General features: G+C 39.2%; 1 protein-coding gene across 2 annotated transcripts in view; it reads left to right on the plus strand.

The window, feature by feature from the left end:
• The window catches only part of ATG7 (autophagy related 7), a 2,350,184-nt gene that overhangs the window by 756,220 nt on the left and 1,579,420 nt on the right, over nucleotides 1–14,544 (plus strand). The window lies entirely within an intron of this gene.

The following is a 14,544-nucleotide window of genomic DNA, read 5'->3' on the forward strand; positions in this document are numbered from 1 at the left end:
CAAGCCAAAACCTCCAGCACCCTCTCTGTCCAACCAGTGCTTCGTGTCCCTGTCCAAGTAGCTGACACACACACACACACACACACACACACACACACACACACACACACACACACACACACACACACACACACACACACACACACACACACACACTTTGAGGTTTGATTTATGTATATAAACACACACACACCTGGGAAAGAATGGCACAGGTTTACTAGCTATGCCTCCTTCTGCCCAGACTATAAGGTAGTTCCACCTGCCACCAGTCACTACTTATCAACTACTTTTAAGGCCCTTACCAAAGGATGTCCAGTCTTACTGTGTAATGTTACTGTTAATCCAAATGGTAGTCTGACCAAGCAAGGCTATTTAGGAGTGGCCTGTACAGTGTCATCAAGTAGATATGCAAGTACTCTCAGAGCTTTAATATGTCTCACAAATAGCCACAAAGATAGGTTTAAATATATTTAATGATGCATAATAAAAGAACAAGACAATACTCAGTACATAAACACAGTTACTTCAGAGTTCAAAATCACAGGAAATATTTTAAAACAACATTGCAGGACAGTCTCAAATAAATACAGAAAACATCTAAACTAATCTTTACTATATTCCTATGTACAGCTAAAAGAGATATTGTGCCCTAAATCTTACTTACTGCAAGGCAACTGCAGATGGTAATGAGTGGATGTTCTTGCTAGGTCCAAGGTGAAATACAAAATGCCCAATCTCTCCCTGAGAGAGTTCTTAAATTAATATCAAATGTTCACCACCACAAATTGAAACTTCAGAACCTTCAAACCACAACAGCTCACAGCTCCAAATCAGGTGAGACAAAGGAGTTGCAAATAACTGCCAAACTTTATTGGTAATGGTTAAGTGCTTTCTTCTCCTTCAAAAGACTTCATCAGAACAAATTTCATTACAAACCCAGCCCTTAAATACCCTTGCTTAATGATGTCACATGAATCACTTATACAGCTTAAAAACACACTACATAATTTATCAAAAAATAAGTAAATAAATGAATAAAACTCACTCATATTATGTTTGACTGACATTGTAAAACATTTAAAGCACATCTCATATTTAATTTGATTGTGCCTTGTAGGACACTTCAAATCATCTAGCTCATAACATGTTTTAATTTTAAAATACATGCAATATTAACTGCTTCATTTAATCCACAAAATTGTATGGCATCCAACCTCAACTGCCATCTCAATTCACTTGCATCCAAGTGCAAGTCTACTATTTTACCCTGAGGAACCTTTACTATATGATCATTAGCCAAAAACTTAAATTAGTGTGTCCCATTGTCTTTAGTATGTCTAAATAAAGCGTTAGTAATTTTTCTTTTTTTTATGTTATAAAGATGTTCACTGATGCATGTCTTAAACGCTCTGGAGGTCTTTCCTACATAAAATGCCAAACATTTTTGACATTTAGCCAAATAAACCACATTAACACTACTACAATTGTAGTGTCCTTTTATAGAGATAGAATTGTTTTTATTCAGTTTAAACTGCTCTCCTGTTTCAAAGATGTGGCAACAATAATTGCACTTTCCACATTTTGTATCACCTTTAACTCTATTTGAAAGGCCATGTGCATTTTCATTATGCTCAAACATGTTTTTAAGGGACCTATCCTTCCTATATACAATACTGGGGGGACACTTTCCAACTTTTGTCCCTACATTCAGGTCAAAAGCCAGGATTTCCCAGTTATTGACAACTGCCTGGGCGATACCCCCAGAATTCAGGTTAAAAGTAGTTATAAACCTGAATCCCTCTTCATTTCCCCTGAGTCTGTGATTAACAACCATTTCACTTTGTGGCCTGTGAGGCCCACCCAAAATTGGTACATAAATACTTTTGTATCTTTTACCTATCACTTCCTTGGATAATTCTTCCAACAAAACCAGGGGATAGCCCCTTTTAACAAACATGTTGACAATAAAACTAATTTCATCATGAAAATGCTCATCATGACTATCCACCCTGGCAGTCCTTAGCAATTGGCCTTTGATAATTGCTCTTTTTTGATGTAAAGGGTGCCAACTTTTAAATTCTAAATAGGAATTTGAAAAAGTTGGCTTTCTATATATCCTAGAATATAGGCGACCATTAATCTTATCAACATTCAACTCTATGTCTAAATATGTGATTTGTTCTTCACTAAAACAGTATATGAATTTTAAGAACTCCACTGTGTTGTTAATGTAACAAAAATTCATCTAATTCTTGTTGACTACCCCTCCACAACAAAAAAAGATCATCCAGGAATCTAGTATAATGTAAATTTTGTGTCCAATAACTACTTTTCATTAAAAATTCCTGTTCCCAGTATGACATTACAAAATTTGCAAATATGGGAGCACAGGCAGCCCCCATGGCTACCCCAGTGGCTTGTTTAAAGTATTGCCCTTCAAAATGTATATAATTATTGTTTAATACCAATTCAATCAGGGCAATAATCTTATTAATGGTGTCCTGGTCATACATTCTAGTTTTTGCTAACTGAACCTCCAACCATATTATACCTTCAAAGTGTGGTATAATACTGAACAAATTAACAACGTCCACAGTCACCATAATCAACCCGGGTTCCCATTTTATTTCATTTAGTTTCTTTAAGAAATGCCACAAATCTTCTGTAATATATTCAAATATTTGTAAGCCTTTCTGTAAACAGTGATCAATATATTTGCTCATATAGCAAGTTTTTGATCTATTACCATCCACAATAGGCCGTAAACTTAAATTAGTAAGGCCCTTGTGGATCTTTGGTATTAAGAAAATATTCAGAATCATGGGATAGTCATTTTTTATGTAATTATATTCATCAAGGCTAATTTGGCCTTGGAACAACATATCATCCAATGCTAGATCTATCTTTCGATAAGCAATGTGTTTCTCATTTAAGGAGCTTTCCTCATGTACTATCCATAAGCAGCGCATTCATTTTGTTTAAATATTCCACCCTATTCATTAAAACCACTCCACTCCCTTTATCAGGTTTCATTATGCGCACTGTTTTGTCTTCAACAAAATCATTTAATAAGGTAATTCACCACTATTCAAATTACAATAATTCTCCCCATGGGACTGTTTAAAGTGCTGCCTTATTTGTTTTTCACACATTCTTTCATAAACCCAAATGGAATTATTCAAAGGGGGATTAAAAGTACTTGGTTTTCTTAATAAAACACTTTCATTATCATTTCCATTCACATTTAATTCATTTCCCCCTTTACCAAACCATACTTTAAGGTTCAATTTACGGGTGAAACATTTTAAATCAGTTAAAGCATTTACAATATTTCCCCTTCTTGCAGACACAAAGGTGAACCCCTTGCCAAAAAATCAACATGTGCTGTTTGTACTACTTTAGTGGAATACTTATATATTTAAAAATCCTTATTACTGTTATTGACTATTTTACATATTTCACCCAGTACAGCAGTACCACTTCTCTCATCGTTTACATTTAGTAATGGGCCATCAGTTTTATCATTAGAATTCCTTAAGTTAAAATCATCCACTAAAACATAAGAAACAATCTCATTTTCCACATTTAAATTAGTACCATCAACCATTTCTGCCCCAGAAAAGGCCACCAAACCTTCATGTAATGGTGTAAATACAGTATTAATGTTTTGACCTGCAAATGGGCAAATAATTCTTTCTTTATTTAAATGTTTAATACACTCAAATTCCTCGCCCTTTTCGCCTTCAGATGAAACACTAAAATGCAAGCAACTATTCATATTTTCATTAACAATAGTATTGGCATTTGATGAACCAAATAAACTGTCATGGAAATTTACCAGAACATTCCCCATATCAACAACATTTGATTCCATGAAATGAATTAAATTAACATCATATGCACTAACCATATTTTCATTCATCATGTCAATAATGCAGTCTAAATTTCTTTCGGCATTTTCATCAGTTTCAGGTGCTAAGCATTGCAAATTGTTCGCACATTGTCCTTGCATTATATCTGAAGTTAAATTGGAATTAAAACAGGCGCTTTGAACTTTCTTATCAGTGCTGAAAGTAGCTTTGTCAAGCACTGCTTCAGTTTTCAAGTTGCTTAAAATGTTAGAATACGCAACACCAGTTTCACAATTCTCGTTCTCATGGTCAACAAAAAAACTTGTTGCATTATTGTTAACCACAGTTCTACACAAAGTACTCACTTTGCCATTACGTTTTCTGTTCACCATATGACCAGGAAACTGCCAAAGTCAGTTCCTACTCTTCCTAGGCCTTGCCCCTTGCCTCAAATATTCGTCAGGCCTAGTGTTGGAAAACTGAGAGTACTGGTTCTTCCCCCGAAGCCTTTCCAAACGCCTTATCCCCTCGCAATAATCTGCTTGATTAACAGACCCCAGGCGAAGTTGCTTTTGTAATCTCTGGTTTGTCGTCACCGGCACATTAACATCTCGCTCCTGATTGGCCTCACCACTACTATCTCTCATTTGGTTACCCAATGAAAATGGATAAACCTTGTTAAGGGCATATTCTTGAATATCCCTTTTCAGTTTATTTTGCTTTCACAAAAATATTGTACTGCAAACATTTTCCACACTTTTATTAACTTCAAAGTAGCTACCTCGAAATTTGATATACTCACAATCAGTCAATATGGCTTGCTTTAACAAATCCAAGTTCCCACAACGGATTGCCAAAGCTTGGTTGTTATATTTTATCATTAAATGCATCATATCTAGGCCAGTCTGATCAAAAAAGCATGTAAATCATTAAGGAAATCTTAATTTTTATCAGTCCCATTGGGATATCTCCACAAGCGCAGACCCCCGGGGCACATGTCCCAATTCTATATTTCTTTCCAAATAGGAATTTTCCATTTGCAATTTTTTATATACCAGCAAATCATTTTCAAAAGTTTTTAACTTCTCAGCTAAGGAAATAGTCTGCCTAGAATCTGAAATAGCACCATCCACACCTATTTTAAAGTTGAAACAATTGTTTTTCCAAGTGTCATTAACTTCCTCATTCTGGCTGGGGTTTGTATTTGCCATTATTCCATTTCCTTGTGGGGAACCTTCCACACCAATCTCTCGGTTGTCTTCTACTCCCAAATTTCCTTGGCCTGTCTGAGTGGGCTGGGTTAAAGGGAGCCTCAGACTTCCAAAGATATTTGCCCCCATTTGTGGCACATTTTTCTCCATTAAATTCTGGATTTGCTAGGTATGCTTTGCCAACTGCTGATTCATTTTCTGCAGTAAATCCAATACCTCACCATTAGTAGCCGTGGAATCCATTGGGTCATAGTCAAACCAACACCACCACAAATTGAAACTTCAGAACCTTCAAACCACAACAGCTCACACCTCCAAATCAGGTGAGACAAAGGAGTTGCAAATGTGGCATCATTAAGCAAGGGTATTTAAGGGCTGGGTTTGTAGCGAAATTTGTTCTGATGAAGTCTCTTGAAGGAGAAGAAAGTGCTCAACCATTACCAATAAAGTTTGGCATATTTGCAACTCCTTAACAATAATGTAACAAGTTTTTTTGTTGACCATGAGAACGAGAAATGTGAAGCAAGTGTTGTATATTCTAACATTTTAAGCAGCTTGAAAACTGAAGCAGTGCTTGACAAAGCGACTTTCAGCACTGAAAGTTCAAAGCGCCTGTTTTAATTCCAATTTAACTTCGGATATAATGCAAGGACAATATGCAAACAATTTGCAATGCTTAGCACCTGAAACTGATGAAAATGCCGAAAGAAATTTAGACTGCATTATTGACATAATGAATGAAAATATGGTTAGTGCATATGATGTTAATTTAATTCATTTCATGGAATCAAATGTTGTTATGGGGAATGTTCGGGTAAATTTCCCTGGCAGTTTATTTGGTTCATCAAATGCCAATACTACTGTTAATGATTATATGAATAGTTGCTTGCATTTTAGTGTTTCACCTGAAGGCGAAAAGAGCGATGAATTTCAGTGTATTAAACACTTAAATAATGACAGAATTATTTTCCCATTTGCAGGTCAAAACATTAATACTGTATTTACTGTATTTACACCATTACATAAAGGTTTGGTGGCCTTTTCTGGGGCGTTACTAAATGTAAACGATGAGAGAAGTGGTACTGCTGCACTGGGTGAAATATGTAAAATAGTCAATAACAGTAATAAGGATTTTAAAATATATAACTATTCCACTAAAGTAGTACAAACAGCACACGCTGATTTTTTGGCCAAGGGGTTCACCTTTGTGCCTGCAAGAAGGGGAAGTTTGAGTGAGTGAATTTTATTCATTTATTTATTTACTTACTTATTTTTGATAAATTATGTAGTGTGTTTTTAAGGTGTAATTAAGTGATTCATGTGACATCATTAAGCAAGGGTATTTAGGGGCTGGGTTTGTAGTGAAATTTGTTCTTATGAAGTCTCTTGAAGGAGAAGAAAGCGCTTAACCATTACCAATAAAGTTTGGCATTTATTTGCAACTCCTTTGTCTCACCTGATTTGGAGCTGTGAGCTGTTGTGGTTTGAAGGTTCTGTAATATCAAATGTTACTGCTGGGTCGAATTACATCAATTTTTGTCACCTGACTTCAGTTCCCAGGCTAAAATGGAAACTAACAGAATTTAACATCTCTGTGTGAAAAATACATATCTCTCAGATGTTTGCAGATCTTGGAAGTCGTAAAACAATAAAACACTTTAACATTTTAAACCTAGTAATTACTTCTCTTTCAAGACAATACAAAAACTTCTAGCTCTAGACATTGTGCCTGCTACACTGAAACTGAGAGTGAACTTTTTATAGCACAATCGTAAAGCAATTTAATTTCAACTTATTTTCTTGTAGTGTTCCAAGTCAACCCTTTTATGTTCTAGTTTCTACTGTTAAAACATACGTTTGCACAGTTGTATAGTTTATATGCATTTCTGTTTTACGTCAGCAGGGCATGCTGTGGTTACGTTTTAGCTCAGTACATAACATACAGTTATGTGTAAATCATATCAATATTCAGAAGTGGCATAGAATTATTTACAAAATCTCAGATAGCTGGTTTGACAATATTTCCCTATATTGCATTTCTTCAACCCACCGAAAACTCAAGCTAGTTTTTCAAGTGACCCTTGAGAAATGTTGCTTGAGAGGATTGAGCCTGTCTGGGAATACCTTACCCCATTCCCTGTCTGAGAGCCCATCTGCATTGGCATTGCTAACCCTGCTGCAGTGCTGCACTGTCAAAACATATGCTTGCAACCCTAGGCTGCACCTTAGTAACTTGGCATTTTTCTGGCTGGCTTGATGTAGCCATGTTAAGGGATTATGGTCTGTAACTATGGTGAATTTCCTTCCATACAGATAAGGCTGAAGTTTCTGCGGTGCCCACACTATGGCTAAGCATTCCTTTTCAACAGCTGCATAGCATTTCTCCTTGGGTTGGAGCCTACGACTGAGATGTACCATTGAGTGCTCTTCTCCCTCTGAGGAAACCCGGCTAAGTACAGCCCCCACCCCATGGTTTGAAACATCCACCTGCACAAGAAATTCTGTAATCTGAACTGGCTAACATGGGGGAGTCCTCCCAAAGCTCCTTTAAGCTTCTGGAATGCCTGCTTACATGCTGGGGTCCACACTACCTTATATGGCTTGTTTTTCCTTGTCAGGACTGTGAGGGGAGCAGCTATGGTACTATAATTGGGGACACACTTTCCGTAGTACCCCACTGTCCCTAAGAATGCCCTAATCTGCTTTTTGGTAATAGGCACAAGCCATGCATGAATGGCTTGCACTTTGGCAGGTTCTGGTCTGATCTTATGTCTCAGGTAGGAGACCTCTGCCATATTCACCTGACATTTGGTGGGCTTAATAGTCAACCCTGCCCTGTGTAGTTTGCCCAGCACATCCCTGACTTGCTGATGGTGCTCTTGCCAGGAATGGCAGTAGATGGCAATATCATCTAGGTAAGCAAGGGAAAAATCTCCTGTTCCTGCTAGGATATAATCTGCCAGCCTCTAGAAAGTTGCTGGGGCATTTTTTATCCCAAAGGGCATCTTCATGAACTCATTCAAGCCAAAAGAAGTCACAAAGGCTGACCTCTCTCTAGCACTGGTAGTCAAGGCACCTGCCAGTAGCCCTTGGTAAGATCAGTAGTGTAGTGGTAAGATACTTAACTCCACCCAGCTGCTCTAGGGATTCATCTGTCCTAGGCATTGGGTAAGCATCTGACTCTGTGTGACTATTTAATTTCTTGTAGACCAGACAGAGCCTGGTGCTGCTATCCTTCTTTAGCACCAGCACCACTGGAGAGGCCCAGGGACTGCTGGACTCTTGGATTAACCCTAGTTCCAACATTTCCTGTATCTCCTCCCTCAGAGTCTGTTTGACTCTCTCAAGCACCCTATAAGGGGGCTGCTTAATAGGCTTTTGGGGTCCTGTATTCACATGGTGCTGGACCAGATGGGTGCACCCTAGTTTTCCAGTGAACATATCCCCAAACTCTTGTAATGCTGCCCAAATTTCTCAAACCCGTGTAGGGGATAGCTGCTGGCACATTGCTACCCCTTCCTCTGAGGTGTCAGTCTGGGCCTCACTGAGATCATCAGTCATCAGATCTCACTCAGACTTCTCGTGCCATCCACTGAAAATACACAGCACAAGGGCTTTCCTATCATGGTAAGGTTTCATCATGTTAAGATACCCCTGCCTACTATGTAGTTAACATCACTGACCTTCCGTCCCACCTTGTAGGGTCCCTCCCAGGTTGCCTGCAGCTTGTTGTGTTTGACAGGAATGAGAACCATTACCTGCTGCCCTACAGCATACTCTCTAGCTCGAGCATTCCTGTCATATGAGACCTTTTTGTGCTGTTGGGCTTCTGCCAGGTTGTCCTGGGACAAGCCCATGAGTTCCTGAGACTTTTCCTGAAGTTTAGGGCATATGCCACAACCTTGTGTGATTCACACTCACACTCATCTTGAATCAAATCTAGAGGTCCCATCACCCTATGCCCATACAGCAACTCAAAGGGTGAAAAACCTGTGGATTCTTGGGCACCTCTCTGTAAGGAAACAATAGATGGGGCAAATATTTGTCTCACTCCCTCTTGAACTGGTCTGCAAATGCCCGTAGCATCATCTTGAGTGTAACGTTTAACCTGTCAACAAGACCATTAGTCTGGTGATTGTAGAGGGTGGTCATTAGGTGCTTCACCCCACAGTACTTCCACAGACGAGCCAGCAGGTCTGACATGAAATTGGTACCACTGTCAGTCAGTGTTTCCTTTGGAAAACCTACCCTGCTGAAAATCTCTAACAAAGCATTTGCCACCTTTTCTGCCTAAATGGATTATAGAGCCACTGCCTCAGGGTATCATGTAGCATAATCTACTACCAGTAGGATATACTTATTCCCTGTGGAACGTGGGTACTCAGTGGCCCCACTATGTCCATAGCTACCGTCTGAAATGGCTCCTCAATCACAGGCAAAAGCATCAAAGGAGCTTTCACCTTGTCTCATGCCTTGCCTACATTTTGGCACTGCTCACAGGTCCTGCAGTACTCTGTTACATCTCTAGAACTCCCAGGCCAATAATAGTTCTGCATAATATGTCTCTTTGTATGCTTTATGCCCATATAACCTGCAAAGGGAATATCATTGGCTATGGCTAGAAGTGCCAGATGGTAGGCTCTGGGCACTACCAACTGCTGTATTCTCTCACCCTGTAGCCGTCCCTCAGGGTCCACTCTCTATACCGTAACCCTTTGTCCCAGTATACAGATTCCCCCTTCCCCTTGAGAATCAGGTGCCTCACTAGCTACCTCCCTCAGACCTTATAATGTAGGGTCTGAGAGCTGAGCCTGTCTCAACTCTCTCTTGCTAACTCTTCCCAGCTCCCCCTTCCGCAGGAAATCTGGTATTCTGTGACAGTGGTGCATCACTGTCAGCCCTGGGTACTACTACTCACTTCTGCCCTTGCAGTCACTCTGTCCAAGGGAACATTAGTACCCACAAACAGCTGTGGCTTGCATTCAGTCTCACTGGTGCAGGTTAGCTCCCTTTCTGAAGTAACTACCTCACCAGTCCTGGCTGCAAGTGTGTGGTCTGTCTGTCTCTCCCCCAGGCTACCAGACCCGTATGCCTGTCTCCCAGCCTGACTGCATGTAACTGTGTGCACACAAGGTACTGCATTATCAAAATCATTCTCTATCAGGACATCTGCAGGGATATCCTCAAACATACCTACTAGCTGGCTTCCTTTTCCACCCTCACAGTCAAGGTGAACCCTAGTCAAAGGTGTTTGGAATGGGGTCCCTCCTAAAGCTCTAACTGGAGTTGACTGCCCAAGCAAATAGTGCTCCTCTGTAACCATTGCAGGCTTCACAATGGTTAGATCAGAGGCTGTCTCTCTCTTAGCAGTGGCCTCTTTTCATCTACTAAGTTAGGATATAACCTGTTGTGGTAGTTTGGTACCCTTATTGTCTCAAGACAACTTACTGCTGGCATTTTGTCATTCCCACTTACTGGCTCTCCCACCTTTTGTTCCCCACCTTGCCTCTGTGGACATCTATATGCTACATGGCCCCACTGGTTGCATTTAAAACATTTAACCCTTGGTCCTGGACATGTACCTGGACTAGTGGCTTCCCCTGCTACTGGCAGACTCTGTTGGGGCAGTCTGGGCTGCCCACTGTGGGTTCCCTTAGACCCATGAGCAGCACTGGGTGTCCCTTTCCTGTGCAGTGATGCCCTGCTTGCTAGGCATAGGTCTCCCTTCTTCCCCAACTCATCTGCAGTATTGCATTGTCTATCAGCTAACCAGATTCTCATGTCCTCAGGCAAAGTGCTAAGGGCTTGTTCCCTCACCAGAAGGTCTGTCAGCCCTTCAAAAGTGGTGACCTGACATCCACTCACCCATCTCTGAAAATAAGTGCTTAGTTCAGCAATATATTAACACACATTTTCATCTGCCTTGCGTCTTTGCTCATGAAACATTTTTGTATAAGCTTCACGTGTTAACTTAAAGCATTCTAAAAGACAGTTTTTACTATTATAATTTAAGCAGTCCATATCAGATAATTTAGAAATAGCAGTTACAGCTTTACTATGGAGTAAAGGGGTCAGGAACTGTACCAAGTGCCCTTGATCAACAATGTACTGTTTATATACCCTTTCAAACAAATGAATGAAACTGTCAAAATGATCCCTCTCTGTAAATTGTGGAAGAAATTTACTAACCTTTGTTGCTTCTGGGGTTCAGTTACTCCCTTCCCCATTACCTCCATTACTCTGGCAAAGAGTCAGCATCTCCTGTTACCTCTGCCTCTCCTTCTCCTCAGCCTCTAGATGTCTCAGTTTCTCACTTCCTCAGCCTCTAGATGTCTCAGTCTCTCTGTTGCGTCCATTTCCAAACGCTTGGCCTCCAGCTCAAGTCTCTGTAACTCCAGATGGATTTTAAAGTTCTCTGTGGAAAGGTTGAGCTGTCCATTTTCTTAGAGTTGTACATCTCCAAGGCCAGCCTGGTTGTCCTCCTGATCACTGGTCCGCAATGCAGCTGTGCCCAAAGCTACAATCATTTCTGCCTTAGTCAGATTGGCATGCACCAGTCCTTTAGCCTGGCACATCTCAGCTGTCTGGCTTTTTGTCAGCTTGCCATACTCCTCTGCTGACATGCTTGCCTGCTCTGCCTGACTAACTAAGCTAACAACAACAAAAATAAATAAAACAATTGTGATGTGAAACTCTGAATGCTCACTACTTGGCTGATTCAGACTACAAACACCTTCATTGACCACTGTGCACAGGCAACAGGAATTCAATATCCACACCACTACAAGCCAGTTAATATGTGATGTGGCTATCCTACCACTGCCAGCCAATTAATATGTGATATGTATATCCCAACACTGCCAAACAATTAATATGTAATTCCCCTGCACTGGCCCAGTAATCAAGGAGCCTCAGTCCTCACCACTGGCAACAGTGGGGGGCGTACACAATGGGAGGATGACAAGTGTGCACAAAGTAAAGTGCAATTTCCCTTAAGAGCACACAGAGATCACAGATAGTCTGGGTTGTTTTCTCCTTCTTTCTCCAGATCCCCAATAACACTCCCCACTGGCACAGCTATAGGGTTGAGATCTTAGCTGAGTGGCCAAGCCAAAACCTCCAGCACCCTTTCTATCAAACCAGTGCTTCGTGTCCCTGTCCAAATAGCTGACACACACACACACACACCTGGGAAAGGCTGGTACAAATTTACTAGCTGTGCCCCCTTCTGTCCAGACTATAAGGTAGTTCTAGCTGCTACCAGCCACTACTTATCAACTATTTTTAAGGCCCTTATCAAAGGGTGTCCAATCTTACTGTGTAATGTTGCTATTAATCCTCATGGTAGTCTGACCAAGCAAGGCTATTGTAGGAGTGACCTGTACGGTGTCACCAAGTAGATATGCAAGTACTCTAGGAGCTTAAATATGTCTCAAATATCAGCCACAAAGATAGGTTTAAATATATTTAATCATGGGGGTGTGGCCAGCATGTGAACCGAGTGGCAGCATCTTTCTTCAGCTCTGTCCTTAAAAGCTATTTCTGACAAGAAAAATTAAAACATATTGATTGTGGACAGTTCAGCTTTGCTGGAGTATCACAACTAATGGTGTAAGAAGTCTACATAAAAACGTTGGCATTTTCTACAAATATTTCTGTCAAAAACTTGAAGAGAAAGCAGCAGGACCAGAGAAAAGATTAGCTTTTCAAAAATACTATGTCTGACGAAACAATAAAGAAGGATTTGCAATCATTCTTAACAACAATGCAGGACTTGTCACTGAAATTTGATAAAATGAACAAGAAACTGTATACTTTTGAAGAGAATAGTAAAAAGCAAGTCCAACAACTACAGGAACTGACAAAGCAACAGAACTTGAAGATAGAAAATATGGAAGAAACATTAACTGATGTAGAAAACAGAATTTCTGATGATGAAAAACATACTGACACACTAAATAAGACAACATATTTCACTAATGGTCAAAATTGAAGATCTAGAAAATAGATCCAGATGCAACAGTCTCCAGATTTATGGAATGCCAGAAGGAACTGAAGGTAGTAATAATGTGAACTTTCTTAATACATGGTTTCCAGACATTTTAAAGCTTCCAGAGGCTCTCTCTTATGGGATTGAGAGAGCTTACAGGTCCTTAAAGTCAGTCTCAGCATCAAACAAAACAGCATAGTCAAACTCTTTTCATCTCAAGATGAAGAACTTATACTAAAAACTGACTGGTCTAATTCCCAGATCAAATTTGGAGAGCACATAATCCATTTTGATAATGATTATTCATCTGGGGTGATAACCAAAAGAAAAGAGTGTTTACCACTAATAAAAAACTTAAAAAAATTCAACTCAAAGTACATCTGCTTTTACCAGCAAGAATTAAAATCTTCTTCAGTGATGGCCCAAAAATATTTGACTCAATAGAAACAGCAGTGACTCCTCTATCAACTAATAAAGTCTTAGACAAGGTAGAAGAAATGGATTGGAGTTCTTTTGGTTTGAAACACCAAGCTGAGAAAAATGAATGGAAAATAAATGACAAGAAGAAGAAGCTGAGAGACAAAGATGAAAATTTAAAGATGTTTAAACAAATATTAGAGTAGAAGTACTCCTTCAAATGGTTAACTAGTTAGATAGATAGATCCAGATTTTACAATGAAACCACCATGGAATATAAAAATGACCTAGGTGTCGTATACTGTTTGGAAACAGTGTCATTTACAAAGTAAATGCCTTTTATTTATTTATACTAATGCAGTAGTAAACATCTAAAATAAGGCACATATCAAAGAACTGCTTTAATATCTAGATCAAGTATTACTAACTTGCTATGTCTTAACATATGAAAAATAGAATTAACATGCATGTTTTCAGGTTTTAATAGTTTAATAACACAGTGCTATACTGCTTTTGATTCTGGTATGAATTACAATGTAAATGCATTTTATTATTTATACTAATGCAATATTAAACATATAAAATAAGACAAATATCAGAAAATTGCTTTAATATCTAAAACAAGTAGTACTAACTTGCCATGTCTTAACATATGAAATATGGAATTACCACACATGCTTTCAGGCTTTAATAGTTTAATAACACAATGCTATACTGCTTTTGACTCTAGTGTGAATAATCTAGGAAATATAAAATGATACAACTTTAAAAACCAAATGTTTATAATTTTTTCCTTTGTAAAAAATAGTTGAGTGCCATTAATATTAAAAATGTTGTTTGGGGCACTTTTCTCTGGTGCGTGGGTGCTGGTAGTCATTTGAAATGAATTAGAAGAAACTGAAAGTAAAAAAAAATGCTGTGTAAGCTCATGGCCTATTCCTGAACTCTAAAAGCTTTACTTACAGTTCTCTGCTTTCCCGCCGAAGCCATGAGCTGGTAAAATATGTTTTTAATCAATCTCAGGGAATTGCAATAAAACAAAAAAGCTGTTAGTGTCATTTGCATATTCATAAAC

Source organism: Protopterus annectens, chromosome 7.part0 (genome assembly GCF_019279795.1).
Source record: "Protopterus annectens isolate FY-2018-M chromosome 7.part0, PAN1.0, whole genome shotgun sequence".
NCBI classification, from domain to species: domain Eukaryota; kingdom Metazoa; phylum Chordata; order Ceratodontiformes; family Protopteridae; genus Protopterus; species Protopterus annectens.